Raw genomic sequence first — 16,670 nt, forward strand, 5'->3', positions numbered from 1 at the left:
TATCTAAAAAGAAAGATGACGAGACTTACCAAACAAAAGCGCTGGCAGGTCGATAGACACACAAACAAACACAAACATACACACAAAATTCTAGCTTTCGCAACCAACGGTTGCCTCGTCAGGAAAGAGGGAAGGAGAGGGAAAGACAAAAGGATTTGGGTTTTAATGGAGAGGGTAAGGAGTCATTCCAATCCCGGGAGCGGAAAGACTTACCTTAGGGGGAAAAAAGGACAGGTATACACGCGCGCGCACGCGCACACACACACACACACACACACACACACACACACACACACACACACACACACACATATCCATCCGCATATACACATTCACAAGCAGCCTTTACAAATGTCTGCTTGTGTCTGTGTATATGCGGATGGATATGTGTGTGTGTGTGCGCGCGAGTGTATACCTGTCCTTTTTTCCCCCTAAGGTAAGTCTTTCCGCTCCCGGGATTGGAATGACTCCTTACCCTCTCCATTAAAACCCAAATCCTTTTGTCTTTCCCTCTCCTTCCCTCTTTCCTGACGAGGCAACCGTTGGTTGCGAAAGCTAGAATTTTGTGTGTATGTTTGTGTTTGTTTGTGTGTCTATCGACCTGCCAGCGCTTTTGTTTGGTAAGTCTCATATATATAGGAGTGGCATGCTTTCTGTGCCGATGATTTTTGACACAAGTTAGGAGACTCAAAGCTGATGGTTCACTCAATGAGCAATTAAGTTTGCTAGCTTTGTTTAGCTGACAGCGAATATTGAGAGTAACAATGAGTAGAAAATGTTCACAGGTATGCAGTCTGCCAAGAACAGTAGCAGTTAGAGTAAAAGAAAGATAGGAGCCCACAAAAAAAATAAATAAAAAAAATAAAAAAAATAAAATATCGACTATTGGTAAGAGAATACTGCAAGAGTGAAACACACCTTTTTAATCTCGTCATGCCCCCTGCATTTGGTGTTGGCCTGCACTTCGTAAAAAAAATGTGTGTTGAGGGGAGAAATGAGAAAAGCGGTAATTGTGCTAAAAATCATAGGCACCTTCCACATAAAACTTCTTTTGCTAAACAGTAGCTAAGAATACTCCATTGCAATAGCAATGCATAAAAACAATAATTCAAGCAAATTCATAGTATCTTCCAAAGATGCAGTGGGTATTGTCATTAAGGATTTGCAGTTTGATCAGAAACACAGACATTGTTGAACTTGGGAAGTTTATAAACACAATTTCTTTCTCCTAGTCACTGCATGCGAGGTGCGTAAAGTATATCTCAGCTGGGTGACTGTATTCAAGATTTTCTGTCAGAAAGGTCAAAGTTTGTAGTAATTGACGATACTATCTGGTGTTCTTCAAGAAAGTGTAGTGTCACAGGCCTTCTGCTGTAGCTAATGTATGTAAATGGTGTAACAGACAATCTGAGCAGGCATTAGAAGATAAAATGCAGTTTCAAAATGATTTAGACATGATATTTGTTTGGTGCTAAGAGTGGCAATTGACTCTAAATAATGAAAACTGGGGTCATTCACATCTGTATTACTAAGCGACTACTCCCCCGAGAACACCCCCCCTCCCCGCCACCCCCCCCCCCCCCCCCCCCCCCCCCCCCCCCCCCCCCCCCTCTGCAACTCCACCAGGGAGCTTGCCACTCTGTCGGGTTCGAGCTTGGCTACCACGGGCCCCCAGCCTTTCCAGCATCTTTTCCCTTCTGTGCTGCATGTCTGTCCTCTCGCTATTCTTTTTCCACTCCCTTGGGGAACGTGTCTGTGATTTTTTTTGGAATGTGTCCTGCATTTTCAGTAGCCTGACATCAGAGCATTCTCTCCATTGTTTTTCGTTCTTTTTGTCCTTTCTGTGTTCCCCTTCTCCAATTCTTCCTCCACTTCGGTATTTGTGGTTTCTCTTTTTCTTATTCCTTCCAGTTCACTCCTGAGTGACTGGATAATGACTTAATTCCTAGTGTAGGGTTTGCACATTCCCCCTGTTACAGGCCAGGCCCATGGAGGGGTGATTGCCTGAGCTGTTATCTTCCCAAATCACCGGTTGGTCCCTGTGTCCAATGTTCGGGAGGTGTGACCTGAGGTGTGAACAATCACCTAAGGAGGATAAGACCTCCTCTGAGGCAGGCCCCCAGTGGGAAAGAACACATCATTGGAGACCCTGGCAACCCTGGGGATTTTCTCACAATGAGCTAACCATCATCTTCACAGTCTACGTCCACAAAATGCAAACAGAACGAGAGGCTAACGATTCAGAGACTCTCCCAGCTGCACCACGGTTCTTCGTGGTCTCACATACTGAACTGAACTGCCTGTCCTTTGCTACGCTAATTCCATTTATTGTCAGAGAGGTGTTGATTCAATTGCTAACCCTGTGAAATCCTGCTCTCGTTTATGTACTGGCACTTTGCTTTTGGAGACTACTACTGATCCTCAAGCACGGAAACTGCTTGCACCTTCTCTCATCCACGGCTATCCATTTCGTGTCAAGGCCCATAAAACACTGAAGTCTTCATGTGTTGTTGTTTACACTGCGCTGCTTGATGGTCTGACAAAGGCAAAAACCAGACGTACCTCTGATCAGGGCATCATTGCAGTCCATTGGATGAGAAAAAAGTTGATGCATCCTTGGCACCCACACGCTCTCTTTTTCTGCCATTTGATATAGTAGTGCTTCCATCTTGGATCAAAGCAAGCTATGAAGGAATCACAGTCTGACCGTACATACCAAACCAGATGCGCTGCTGCCAGTGACATCGTTACAATCGCACTAATTTTCTGTAGATATCCGACTACATGTGTAACATGTGGTGGGGATGCTCACGAGGGCGATTGTCCTCCTCCTCCTCCTCCTCCTCCTCCTCCTCCTCCTCCTTGCTGTGTCAGTTGCAATGATGACAGTGCAGTCTCCTCCCGAGATTGTCCCATGTATCTCTATGAGCGGGCCGTCAAGGAGATCAGGCTGAAGGAAAAAGTGCCTTACGTGGTTGCTAGCAAGTTGTTGGCTAGTCTTGAAAAACTGCGTTTTACCATCCAGCACTTACGGTATTGTTCTTACTACATCTCGCTCCAGGAAAGACACTGCCACACAGACATGCAACCTCAAATTCAGTACCGCAGCTGTAAAATAGCTCAGTGTCACTGTAGCATTCCCCATCTCCTCCTCCAGCTGTGCAACAAGCCGTCAAACTTACACCTCGCAGGACAAAGTTGCCTGCTACACAACCAGCAGTCCAGAAAGAACACAAGGAATACTCCCACAAATACATTTTATGTCCCTCCAGTCCACAAACATCTGACTTGTCATCTGCCACTCGCAAAGGTTCCAAGAAATTAAAAAAAAAAAATGTTCTTCTCCTTTGCCAACTCAGAGATCCTCTTCAACGGTGTAGCCACACGATACCCTCACCAAGCCGACATCTGTACTGCTAGTGCACACCGCCAACCATTTTTCTGCCTTGGACTCGGCAGACCGACAAAGGGAGAGTTCCAATGTCTCTGTAGATCTCGTGGAGCAGGATCCATCAGCCTCTGCGCCCTGTTGCAGTTAATCTTCGAAGGCTGGCACTTGGCAACCTCCGAGGTGACACCTCTTCCTTTTTCTCTGCTCCTGTTTCCTCGTCATGTCTCCTTTCCGGTGGAATGTTCACGATCTATGATTCTACAAAGAGCAATTACGACTGCTCTTGGAATTGCAGTGTCCACTTGTTCTTGCCTTCAGGAAACAAAATTTAGTCCTCACAAACGCTTTGACCTCTTTCAATTCTGTGGGGTCCAGACCTTCCTGTGGAGGATGGCATTCCATCTCGTGGAAGAGTCAAGCTGCTCATCCGGAATGATGTTCGTAGTCAAACCATCTCCCTGACTGCCCAGCTTCAAGCTGTTGCAGTCCACATTTTCCTTTCTCACTTCACCTTTTCCCTTTGTGCCATTTACATCCCTCCATCATTCTGTGTCACCAGGGCAGACTTCCTCCAGATTATTGGACAACTCCCTCACCCCTTTCGGTTGCTCGGTGACTTTAATGCACACCATGCCCTTTGGGGTTCTCCCAGAACCTATCAGAGAGGGTCCCTCATGGTAGACCTTCTCAATCAACTTAACCTCATTTGTCTTAACACAGGAGCACCCACATTCCTTTCAGGCTACACACACACGCACGCGCGCACACACACACACACACACACACACACACACACACACACACACACTGGTTCCCATGTGGACCTCTCCTCCTGCACTGCTCAGCTTGCCCATTGCCTCAAGTGGTCTGTTCTCTCTGAAACATACTCTAGCGACTATTTCCTCTGTACTTTGTTTGCTGACTCCTACTCCACCTTAGTGCACATCCAAATGGCAGCTTTCTAAGGCCGACAGGAGGCTGTACTCCTGACTGGCGACCTTTCACGAACAACATTGCCGCAGTTGTGATGATGAGGTAGAATACCTTATGAGCATTAGCCTTACCACAACAGAATGTTCCATTCCTCGCACTTCATCTTTACTGCACTGTGTCCCGGTCCTTTGGTGGACTGAGGTGTGCCACGATGGGATTGCTGCACCCAGATGTGCTGTCTGAATTTTTGACCATCATCATATGATGGCAGACTGCATTTGTTATATAAACAGTTGCGTGCACAGTGTCATTGTATAAAAGCTAGCTGGATTTCATTTACTAATTCTTTTAACAGTTCCAGTCCCTTTTCCGTCGCGTGGGTCAACCTCCGTCGGCTCTCTGGAACAGAGGTTCATTCCCCAATTTCTGGTCTGACGGTAGCAGATGACATCATAGTAGACCCTGTTGCTATCTCCAACACCTTGGGCTGCTATTTTGCGGAGATGATCACATTCAGATGTTGCAGAACCTTTCTCTTGTGGGCAGACTCTTCCTGCTTCATACGTACAATGGTAACTGGTCAGAGGGCACGTTTCCCCACATGCTGGCATGAAGTCACTGTTGTAACCGTACCTAAGCCCAGTAAGGACAAACACTTTCCTTCTAGCTACTGGCCCATTTCTCTCTCCAGCTATGTTCGCAAGATGATGAAATGTTGGATTCATGCACGATTTGTATGGTGGCTAGAGTCTCGCAATTTACTAACCAGTGCACAGTGTGGATTTTGAGTGCACTGTTCTGCAGTTAACCCATGTCAAGAATGGTATTTTGTGAAAATACCCGACTGTGGCCGTGTTTTTTCGATTTTAAGAAGCCTACGATATTTGCTGGAGTACTGGTATCCTCCTTACTCTCTACATATGGTGTTTCCGAGGCTGCATGCCCCGTTTCCTTCAGGAATTTTTAAAACCACAAGTTTTCTAGGTACGTGTGGGTTGTCCTTGTTGGACATCTTTATCCAGGAAAACTGTATGTCCCAGGGTTCCATTCTGAGCGTCGTCCTTTTTGCTATTTTGCCATTAACCCTGTTACGTCCTGTCTTCCACCAGGCATCTCTGGCTCCCTTTTCGTTGACGATTTTTGCCATCTATTGCAGTTCTCTACAGACCTGTCTCCTTGGGTGGCAACTTCAGCACGGTCTCGATCTCTGTACTTGTGGAGCATCGGCAATGGCTTTCGCTTTTCCACTGACAAAACTGTTTATATGAATTTCTGGTGGTGCAGTTGGTTTTATACACCGTCTTTACGTCTTGGCCCATTTGCTCTTTGTTTGTTGAAACTAAGAAATTCCTGGGCTCGTGCTCGATAGGAAACTTTCTTGGTCCTCCCGTGTGTCTTACTTGGCCACCCCCTGTACATGATCCCTCATTGTCTTGTGTGTCCTCAGTGGTGCTTCCTGAGGAGCGGATTGGACCACCCTCATCCATTTGTACCGGTCCCTTGTCAATTCAAAACTAGATTCTGGGTGTTCAGTTAATCCATCTGCACGTTTGTCCATTTTACGCCGTGTCAATACAATTCGTGGTGGCAGCCATTTGGTCACTGGTGCCATTTACACTAGCCCGGATGAGTGTCTGTATGCAGAAGCTGCCGAACCGTGCTGTCATACTGCCGTGATTTTCTCCTCAGCGGACACATGTGCTGTTTGTCTGCCGTGCCTGGCCACCCATCTGATGCGTCCTTCTTAGATGACTCCTTTGATCACCAGTGTAAGGAGTTCACTTTCAGCTCATCTGGCAGTTTTTAAGTTCATGCTACCTGCCACTTTCCCAATGGATGTGAACATTCACCACCTTGGCGTCATGTGGCAGCCCGTGTTCACATTGGTCTTAACTCTTCCTAAGGACACTACACCAGACTCGATCTTTTGCCGTAAGTTTTTCTACATTCATATGGAACTTACCGTAGTACCTTTGTGTACACTGATGGCTCTCGGACTGACCGCAGTGTCGGGTGTGCCTTTGTTGTTGGTACTGACAGATTTTTGGTACCTGCTTCCAGAACACTGCCCAATAGTTACAGCAGAGCTCTTCATCCTGTATCAGGACACACAATACATCCGGCGAGACAGGCTTTTCAATTGTCGTCTGTTCAGATTCTCTGTGCCCTTCAGAGCCTCTTGTGTTCTGTACATTGTCCATTCCTTAGTGCAACGGGTCCAAGAAAATTTTAACTTTCTCACTCTTGATGGAGTGACTGTGATGTTTATGTGGGTTTCTGGTCACATTGGTCTGACGGAAAATTAGGCCACTGACGCTGCCGCCGAGGCTGCAGTCCTCGTACCTCGGCCTGCTAATTCTTCCATTCCCTCCAATATAATCAGTTTGTCGTCTGTCAGTAGGTGGTGTCACTTTGGCATCACCACTGGTCTTCCCTTCATGGGAACAAGCTCCTGAGAAATAAACCTCTCCCAGTGGTTTGGCCAACCTCCTCTCAGCGCTCTCACCACAAGATCAGTATTTAGCTAGGTGGCATATTGGACACTGTTTCTTTAGCCGTCGCCATTTGTTCAGTGGTGACTCCCACTACTTCGTGCTCATTGTCCTCCTTTGATGGTTTGCCATTTCCTGACAGTGCACTTTTTTTAATCACATATGTTCTAATATATGTTTGCTATCTGAGTTATCAGCCATTTTAGTGAATGGCACGCAAGCTGTCTACCGTGTTGTGCTTTTTATCTGTCGTAGCAATATGGCGGAGTATGTTTAATCTTGAATTCAGGACTTCCGTTGTCTCTATGGCATCTTTTAAGTACCTTTCTCCAAGCCCCTATTGTTAGCTGTCTTTCCTTCCCTCGATTGGGCTTAACTTGTAGTCGCTTTTAACCCCTTTCTCTCTTTGTGTTCTACGGTTCTGGCATAGGGATGTATGACCCTAGTTGTTTTTGTGGCCTAAAGCAAAATAAAACCAGAACATGGTACCAGTTGCAAGGGCAGCAAAAATTTGGTTCTAAGTATTTTCCATAATGATTGATTGAATTTAAAAATTTTAAATGCTGTCATAACCTATTCATTAAGAGGTATAATCTTAAGTTAAATGTTTAACACAATAAGATGGGTATTACAGCTAGAAACTGTGTTTGTTTTCAGGCAGTATTAGAGACAGTTCACAAATACCTGGGTTTTATTCATCCAGTATTTAAGAATGAGAGCACTTGACGACTTCCAACAAACCTCAAGGATAATTTCAAACCTTTTTGCATGTGCATGTTTGTCAAATGTTAAACATATTAACTCATTTGTAAAGCAGACAGATGTTTGAAGCCATGTTACAAATGTGATTTAGATTCTTTAAACAATTAGTTTGTGTTAAATTTTGGTTACATGAACAAATGCACGAATTTAAGGGCTGTCAGTCCAACTAAATAGTTAGTGGCTACAGTTACAAATTATTTATTTATTTGGGAGAACACTTGTAAGGTGGAACAGGTCTACTAAAGAGGCTGCTTAAACTGTGCTCAACTGTCTTCTTCTGTACTACTGCTATGCAGTAAGGGATCTTCCAGATAGGGTTCATAGAGGACATTGAAAAAGTTCAAAGGGCACGTCATTTTGTATTGTCACAAAATAGGGGGTCAGAGTGTCATAGATATAATATGCAGAATGAGTTGGTAATCATGAAAGGTGTTTCATTGTGGCAAATTCTCTTCACAAAATTTTAGTCACCAAATTTCTACAGTCTTCAAAAATACAGTACAACCCCGCTTATGTTTCCGGAATTAACGTTTTCCCACCGTTTGACATTTTTTTTATCACTTCCGTCAAATTTCCTATGTTCACAATGTTAATTCGCAACCGATTTTGCATGAACAAATTTATAAATTTTCTTTGATTTACACTTTATGAAATAATGTTTGTGTGGAGAAAAAACTGGCGTAAATTCATGCTATGATGATGTTGGGTGTCAAGTAGTATTACCAAACATTGTGTATTTTAAGTTTGTTGACACCAGGGTGCTCTACTCAGCGGATTTGAATCTGTAAATGTCACTTTGTTTGCAGGGGCTACCCAATACTGGATTTTGTGAACAGATTTCCCAATACAACTTCTGGGTGGTCATGTAAACACTCCATAATCAGTTCTGGAAATCTGCTTCCAATAGCTGGTTATCCAATTGTGCTATTGATTTTCACTCTCATGTAAATGCAACTGATTTTGAAATGTGCTTGGGCTGTCAGGTTTCATCTTGTCTTAAAAAAAAATTGGGCTAATATGGATGGAGTGGCTTTTTGTACAGTGAAGGATTAGAAGAAATATTAGACTGAAGTTGTTTATATCTTTTATAATTGAAGAGAAATAACAATTGTGCTGATTAAATCATAACCATATTTATCTGGGCTAGCAAATCCACTTCAGACCTTAACGTGTAAGCACGACAGTGAAAAACTATTTCTGACATTCAGTTTTCTTCGTTTGGAAGATTTGTCTAATGAAAATGTAGTGCGTGCAAAGTGGGAACAATTCATGCTGCATCTCCTGTCGCTGCCAAGCTCTTACTCACCATGCTGGCTGATGGGAGTAACTATGTTCGTTCGAATAAAGATATCATGACCAATCACAACCATTTCCAAACTGTCTATACTGCATGTGCGTAGTTTCAGGATTTTTGTGATTCTCGTGACACCTTCGTTGAATCATATTTAACGTGTTTCATTGTTTGGTCACTAGTAGCACTGGTTGACACCTTCACTCACTCTGCATTGTTCAAATGTTTTTGATTTATAGACAGTGCCAGTTATGTATTTTTTCATGCTGTGCAGAACGTTTTTGGATAATGTATCCTCATTGTCAAGTCCAGTATTTACGTATGTATTTTGTGTGATGTTACACGAACAAACAGTGTGAATGATAGTTGGATGATAGTTGGCATCTGTATGGTTTTCTACATTACTGAGGCGGCACAGTAGCTGATAACCTCAAAAAGACTGTTACAGTACAACATGTATGCAAACACCACACAAAATACTTATGTAAATATTTGCACTTGAAGACGAGAAAAAATTCTCGAAATGCATCGTGCTAAACATGAAAAATACGTAACTGATGCAGTGTTTCATTATTTTAATAATGAATGACAGCTGCAGACTTAAATGAAAAATTGATTATGACCTATGAAATTGGTCCAAACATTTCTGCTCCCTAGACAGTTATCGGTTCCAGTTGCATTAGTGGTTTTTATTAATTAATAAATCTTCAGTAGTTAATAAACAAGTTCCTGACAAGTGTTTTGATGCTTATTACATATACATGTATCGTACATGAAGTGTGAAAATAGCTTAAAATATTACTTTCCACATTTTACATTTTCCCGCAGTTTACACAATTTTTTTTTAAGTGCCTTGAAAGTTTTTTAAGTGGGGTTTCATGATATTTCCCCAAATACATAAGCACAACAGTACCGTAATATTTCACAGTGCCAAGTCATTTGATTGTACTGCGGTTGAGTGAAACAGACATTCTTCATTTCTTTCTAATTTGGAGACTCCTCTCTGTGCTGTGCATAAAAGACACCTAATCTCTATATATAAAAGGCAATGTCCTGACTGACTCGTCATCGCCTAGTCCAAACTGCTGAGGATAGAAACTTGAAATTTGGACAAGGTGTTGCTGTTATATTGTAGATATCATTAAGAAGAAATTTTCGAAATTCCAGCCCTAAGGGGATGAAGAAGAGTCTTTCCAAAAACGTTGCTATTAGGCAGTTTTGAAGCTAGGCCTGCAGAAATTAGTATTTGGTTTCTTGGTCAGAAATAAAGAAATTATGGTTTCAGCATTTTTGGAAATAAAACTACTAAGGGGGTAAAATAGTGGGTGAAATTTTTTGAAAATTAATACTAAAGAATTGATAAAGGATTCTTATAGCTACATCTGCGACAGTTGGTATTAGATTTTTGAAAATATTTCGTTACATTAAAAAGTTCTAGAGCTAAATTTATGATTCAGTTCTCAGTTAGATATAAAGCAATATTTGTTAAAGGGGCGAAGGTGCTTTCGAAATACCTCCACAAAAATGCAAAAGGCATAATTAACAAAAACTTGGTCTCCAGCTACCAGAATCACTTCTTGGTCAGAAATAAATTTGGAAAAAGACTTTGCTGATATGGCCTTAATTAGCGTGAAAAGCTTAGAAGGCAATGCGGTTTGTGAACATCATAAAATTCAATCAAATAAAAGCAAAAAAGTCTACAGGCCATACTGTCTATGCGAGCGGAGCAGTGGGACCTAAGCTAGTGCGTTAATAAAAGATGGCAGTTTCGCCATGATTTTGACTTTTGGCTACTATGTTACTTATCACAATATTTGAATGTATGGATAAACAAAACCCAGAATTGCAAAGCATGGTTGACCTTCCTTAAAACTGACAGCATGTTTTGATAGCCCTTTGCAAAGAGTTGTGGCCTTAGTTTCTAAAACAATTACGAAGTTCGTACTGAAATGGTTTTTCCCCAACTTTTGATGATAATCCCACATACTTCAACTTTTAAATTAGATGAAATGCTCGGACAATGGCTCAGCTGTAGCACATTTCTTGTGGATGACATCACCATTATGCCTTTCCCTTCAGAGAATATCTAGATAATGTATGTGGCTTCTGTCATTATTGACCAGCTGTAGCTTAAAAGTAGAATCAAGAGAGCAGTAACTAAAGTGGATGATGACATTTGGTGAAGCATCAACTACAGCAGGATTCGACAATATTGCTGTAGAAACTTTATAATTGAATTACACAATGCAGCAGTAAAAACTTTTTTGCTGATGTAGGTGTTCCTGAATTCGAAACTGATATTCAAAACATTTTGTCGTCTACAGTTTCACCAACATTGTCATATACTTAAGTAGTATAAGGCACACTAATCATACATTAGTGAAACAAAAGTTTCAAACAATAACATATTGAAATATGCACACAACAGACAGGTGCATCCAGAGAACAGGGTAACAAAGATGCATTTATCACATTCATTACATGCTGTATTAGTTGTATGGAAAACCCCCACTTTTTCTCACATAAGGCATTTGTGTGTGCTTACACTGAAGCAGACAGCAATAGTTGCCCATCCTCTGAGCATCGCTTCACATCCTTCAGAATGCATTTACCTGTGTAATGCAGAAGAAAAGAACATACTTAATTTGGTTCTTTGTTACCATCGTTTTCATTATGAGGTAAAAATGACCACCTCCTGATTTTGCATTACGAATTTCAAAAACATTGAGCGTTAACTATTGAAGATAAACCACCACCTGCACCAGAATATTGGACCGTGAAATATTTTGCGTATAGTCAAATGTTATAGTGGCAAGATACTCCCTTTCTTTGCACAGATTCATTGAAGCTGCTGAATATTGTAAAATATTTAGCTCTTCTTTTGTGAATCATTAATTCTGCTTCAGCAGTGTTTTGCCTTCTCTCATTAAGGTATGGGTTCTTTAGTTTCTTTTCCAGAAATTCACATGTACAGCGGGTACCTTCCTGAAGCCTCCCAAAACTGATGTGAAAATGGCCTTTCAAGTTTTAGCATAGTACTGATTCATAATCTCTACATGAGGATGTTTTTGCTTAAAAAATGGAAACACAATTTTCACATATGACTTTGCATCAAGGCAATTTTTCACTTTGGAGGAATAGTGAGTCTATTTTCTTGGAGAAGCCTCAATATGTTGATGAATGGGCATCTTAATTTTGGCAGGCTTTGAATTTGCTGGGGAGGGGGCTTCCTCATAAATGACAGCTGTCTTTGGCAGACCACCTTCCTTTCATCATTACGTGTGATGAAGTACTTCTGTGGCTACACTTGATGGACGACACATTTTTAGATGGACAAGGTCTTTGTACTTTGTTACAGGTGATCAGAACTTGTAAGTATATATCCTGTTCATCTGTGCTCTTGAAATTATTTAATCTATCTCACAAAGATGTCTAATGAAATATATCAACATTAACAAAACATGCTTTCTTACAATGACATTTCTCACCTGTTTTTCTTTCCAGAATTTTCAGCTGCATATTTCATGTTTTCACTTCCTTGAACATGTGCTCTTTTAATCACCTCACTCTTGTATTCAACCTGATTCCTTTCACCCCTCTTTCATTTTATGAAGTTTACAGTTTTCACAGAACTTTAAAATAAATCTATCATCCTGCACCTTGTAATTGCATAAGATAACTAAGACCAAGAATTTTCTGTTCTGTCAGAGACAATCAACTCTTCAAAATGACAAAGCTTATTACTAGAATAAAGAGACTGCCCTGTACTGTGAATGGAATCAACATTGCTGCCACATTAAGATTAGAGACACCAGGAGTTATGTTGTTTCTAAAACTGATACAAAGTTACCAGATGCAAAAAACATAGACAGGGTGATGGATATTATGTTGTTTTTTGTACAGAACGCTGCAGCTACCCTTAAAGAAGGCCTGTACACAAATGACAGATTTTGCATAAAATGTGGAGTTACATTGTTTCTAAAATGGTAGATGCATTTTGAATTTTGTCGCCATGTTCTCAACTGTATCGATATACTCTGGGCTAAGATTGTTTCTCAAAACGGTTTGAACCACACACTTACAGGCAGTCCAGGTTTCTTGCTCTGTGGCATTCATTGAATGAAATGTAGCAATTATTTCCAAAAAGGGACCAGCGAACACACCCTTTAAGAACTTTGCATTTGGAGGTTGTGCAACTTGTAACATAGATAAAATGTTTGTTTGCGTGCTCTGCAGCAAGCACAGAAATACTTGTCTTGTAAATAAAACCGCCTTTGCTTGCTGCAACGTAATTTATCTTTCCCAGACGCATTTCGCCTTTTACTTGCTCTAAGGCATCACCAGTGGGATCTATAATGATACAGTTTTGTTGTTGTTGGATTAGCAAACAGTTCATGTTGCAATTTTTCATATAAATAAGTAATTACTTAAGCTTTGTTGTGATCTGAGTTTCCTCTCATCTGGTCTGGAGGTAACACTACCACTTTGTGTGTATGTAATAAAGTGGTAATGCAACCTCCAGCCAGATGAGAGGAAACGAAGATCACAGCAAACCACAAGTAATTACTTAATTACATAAAAAATTGCCACATGAACAGTTACAAAACTGTATTGCTATAGATCCCACTGATCATGCCTTAGACTAGGCAAAATGCATCTGGAAAAAAATAAATTACATTGCAATAAAAAAAAGGTTATTTTATTTACAAAACAAGTACTGTAACATAGATATTTGAATCTGTCACACTTTGGAAATGCCTTAGGTAATTGCTTCATTGTGCCCAATTCGATTTGTAGATAATGCCATAGGATTATTCCCTTTTCAACCTTCAGGGCCACTACTTTAACTCCCAGTGTTTGTCAGTAACTCGTGTATCACATTCACAGATGAAATTTGGGAACTTAGTGTATCCTGATCGTTGTCCTAGAAGCATACTCAGCACTTGCAATCACCACGCCCCATCCAGTCGCGATCGTCATTGTGATGATAGTAAGAAGAACCTTTGTTATATTTCCTACAGGTGCACAGCAGTCAACAGGTATTGAGGCATTCATGTTGTTGTTGTTGTTGTTGTTGTTGTTGTTCAGCAGAATTGCCTTAAAGCTTCTTTTAGATAAGAGAATAAATGGTCTTCCCTCCCCAGGTGTGTACAGTATATTGAATTGACTCACCAAACCTTGTACATCACTGCAGTTCACTAACAAGTCGTTTTGACCAAAATATTGTGTGAATATCAAGTTCATTTTTCTGTAAAATTTAACAGATGTATAGTCCGCACAGGATGCCATACCTGGTAGGGGCACAGACGGCGGGCATTGTAGGGGTAACACTGAGTGCTGGAGGGGAAGTGCTGTTCTAAACTGAAGCCTGCAGTCACAATTCTTGTAAATATTAAGTGGGACTCCTCCACGCCCACACTTCAGCATGGTGACCATTAAAAAAGATTTGCTGTCACCTCTGTTTTGATTAATATTTAGGAAGAATTCTGCCGAAAATGCAGCTATTTAGTTTCACCTGGCGTGTTAATCACTTGGTACTTAGAGAGAAGCATCATGAATTGCGAATTTTGAGTAAAACCTACACATTTCCCTGGTTGCCATGTTGAAATTTGCTTCTTTTTGCTAAAACACAGTGGGGTTTACACAGTCTCACCTCACTAACCTGTGCAGATGCAGTTGCAAGAGAATTTTGAAGCAGTGGTTTATTAAATGAGGAAAAATGACAGTAGCTTACGGAAAGTCACATCCTTGGTACAAAATAAATGTGTAATGTCTTCTCATATGTTGCTCCAAATACCCATAGCATTTCTCATTTCATCAGTTGTCGATGGCCGTTAAAAATTACTTACCTTCGTGGAAAAAGTCTGTAGTTAGTGGATAATCACTGTAGATAATGCAGATTTACATAAGAATGATATGGCAAAATATTCTTCTCTTTGCATGCTATCATTTGCAAAAATCTCATTTCGAAATAAGAGACCATTTATGAAGTGTGAGGAATGTTGTTGGTAGTTCACTCTGGCTTTGTCACTGGCATGACGCAAGTGCAAGTGAGTGTGCTATTTCATGTGGCCTCCCCTTTATATCATTTACATCTATATCTATATTGCACATGCCACTGTGATGTGCATGGCAAAAGGTACATCCCATTGTATCAATTATTAGGTTTATTTCTGTTCCATTCGCCTATGGAGTGCGGGAAGAATGATTGTTTGAATGCCTCTGTGTGTGTGTGTGTGTGTGTGTGTGTGTGTGTGTGTGTGTAGCAATTATTCTAATTTTATACTAACAATCCCTATGTGAGCAATACATGGGGGGTAGTAGTGTATTCCTAGAGTAATCTTTTAAAGACGTTTCTTGAAACTTTAACAGACTTTCTTGGGATAGTTTATGTCTGTCTTAAAGAGCCTTCCAGTTCAGTTGTTTCAGTATCTCTGACATTGTCCCACAGATTAAACAAACCTGTGACCATTTGTGCTGCACTTCCCTGTATATGTTCAATATTCCCCTTTAGTCATATCTGGTATGTGTCCCACACACTTGAGCAGTATTTAAGAACAGGTTGCATGAGTGATTGATTACGAATCTCCTTCGTAGACTGATTGCACTTTCACCTGCTTTGCCAACGACTGAACCTGTCGAGTTCATTCCATTTCGTACCCCTACGAAGTGCTACACCCAGGTATTTGTATGATTTGGCCAATTCCAATAATGACTCATTGATACAATAGTCATAGGATACTACATTTTTTCATTTTGTTATGTGCGAAATTGTACATTTCTGAACATTTAGAGCAAGTTGCCAGTCTCTGCAGCATGTTGAAACCTTATCAAGATTTGACTGAATATTTAAGCAGTCTTTCTGATATTACTTCATTATAGATCACTGCATCACCTACAAAAAGCCTGATATTACTATTAATATCATCTGCATGGTAATTAATATACAATGTGAATGGTGAAAGTCCCAGCACACTTCTAGGGGTGCATACCCAAAGTTACTTCTACATCCGACAATGACTCTCCATCCAAGATAACATACTGTGTTCTCACTTCCAAAAAGTACTGAATCCAGTCACAAATTTCACTTCATACCCCATATGATCGTAGTTTTGACAGTAAGGATAGGTGCGGTACGGAGTTAAAATGCTTTTCGGAAATAAAGAAATATTGTATCGTTGCTTTGGTCCAAAGCTATCAGTATGTGAGAAAATGTGATTTAGGTTTTTCATGATCGACATTCTTGAAATATATGCTGGTTGGCGTGGAGGTGGTGATTTTCTTCAAGATTCCTCATTATGTTTGAGCTCAGAATATGTTCTAAGATTCTACAACAACTCGGTGTCAAGGATATTGGATGGTAGCTTTGTGAATCATTCTACTACTATTCTTGTAGGCGGGTTTTAACAGTGCATTTTATTAAGAACTGGGAATGGTTTTTTGTTCAAGGGATCTAAGATATAGTGAGAAGGAAGGACCCAATTATTTTATGCTCATCCCTGATGTTGAGTCTTGCCCAGATGATCTCATGTGTAACTTCAAGTTCCACCTCAATGGAATTGGGTTCCTTCTCTGCTGTGCGAAATACAGCATCTTCATTTCCCATTTGTCTATCCTTTCAATATACACTCAAATTTTCCCCAAAAATCACACTGCTATAAATTTCAGGTTTCAGCCAGTTTTCTGTACTAGTATTATGAGCTCCAATGCTTTTCATGAGCATTTCAAGCTCTGGCACTTTATTGCGGATGCTTCGGCAGTTTGCAATTAGGATTTTAATGAATGAACTCACAGAGTGCTT

At 40.8% G+C, this 16,670-nt stretch overlaps 1 protein-coding gene across 10 annotated transcripts in view; it reads left to right on the forward strand.

Annotated features, from left to right (window-relative positions):
• LOC126109572 (poly(rC)-binding protein 3) overlaps window positions 1-16,670 on the forward strand; it is a 484,702-nt gene that overhangs the window by 438,828 nt on the left and 29,204 nt on the right. The gene's annotated exons all lie outside the window — the stretch shown is intronic.

Source organism: Schistocerca cancellata, chromosome 12 (assembly GCF_023864275.1).
Source record: "Schistocerca cancellata isolate TAMUIC-IGC-003103 chromosome 12, iqSchCanc2.1, whole genome shotgun sequence".
Lineage (NCBI taxonomy): Eukaryota > Metazoa > Arthropoda > Insecta > Orthoptera > Acrididae > Schistocerca > Schistocerca cancellata.